The sequence below is a fragment of the Triticum aestivum genome, unplaced genomic scaffold (genome assembly GCF_018294505.1).
Source record: "Triticum aestivum cultivar Chinese Spring unplaced genomic scaffold, IWGSC CS RefSeq v2.1 scaffold110017, whole genome shotgun sequence".
Taxonomy (NCBI): Eukaryota; Viridiplantae; Streptophyta; class Magnoliopsida; order Poales; family Poaceae; genus Triticum; species Triticum aestivum.
In genome coordinates this window covers 1-775 of record NW_025305520.1, presented here as the reverse complement: position 1 = coordinate 775, position 775 = coordinate 1, and the positions used below count along the sequence as shown (strand labels likewise).

At 51.7% G+C, this 775-nt stretch overlaps 2 non-coding genes across 2 annotated transcripts; both read right to left on the bottom strand.

Moving 5' to 3' along the window:
• Positions 1-193: 193 nt before the first annotated feature.
• On the bottom strand, positions 194-312 carry LOC123179534 (5S ribosomal RNA). The gene has a single exon (XR_006490436.1). It is a non-coding gene; the product is annotated as a 5S ribosomal RNA (ribosomal RNA).
• A 298-nt stretch (positions 313-610) lies between these two features.
• LOC123179532 (5S ribosomal RNA) lies at positions 611-729 on the bottom strand. The gene has a single exon (XR_006490435.1). It is a non-coding gene; the product is annotated as a 5S ribosomal RNA (ribosomal RNA).
• Positions 730-775: the final 46 nt, after the last annotated feature.

The window sequence follows — 775 nt, the reverse complement described above, 5'->3', positions numbered from 1 at the left end:
TTTAACGCGGTTTCCACCCCTCCCTCTCAACCGCACCAGTGCACGCTTGCCGCGCCACAACGCCGACGCTGGACCCGTGAATCGTGAGCACCCAGCTATGACTTACCGCACTCGTGCAAAATAATAAAACACGGTAAATATATTACTTACACATGCGTTTTGTTTTGCAAGCGGCGCGAAAAAAATTAAAAAGGGAATGCAACACGAGGACTTCCCAGGAGGTCACCCATCCTAGTACTACTCTCGCCCAAGCACGCTTAACTTCGGAGTTCTGATGGGATCCGGTGCTTTAGTGCTGGTATGATCACATCCGACATGTTACCCCGGTCTTCGTCCCTTATCCTTGCCCCTCCCAGCTCCACTACAAAGACGATTGTACATTGCTTTGGCCTCTCCCTCTCAAATACGGAGACGAGTTTAACGCGGTTTCCACCCCTCCCTCTCAACCGCACCAGTGCACGCTTGCCGCGCCACAACGCCGACGCTGGACCCGTGAATCGTGAGCACCCAGCTATGACTTACCGCGCTCGTGCAAAATAATAAAACACGGTAAATATATTACTTACACGTGCGTTTTGTTTTGCAAGCGGCGCGAAAAAAAATTAAAAAGGGAATGCAACACGAGGACTTCCCAGGAGGTCACCCATCCTAGTACTACTCTCGCCCAAGCACGCTTAACTTCGGAGTTCTGATGGGATCCGGTGCTTTAGTGCTGGTATGATCGCATCCGACATGTTACCCCGGTCTTCGTCCCTTATCCTTGCCCCTCCCAGCT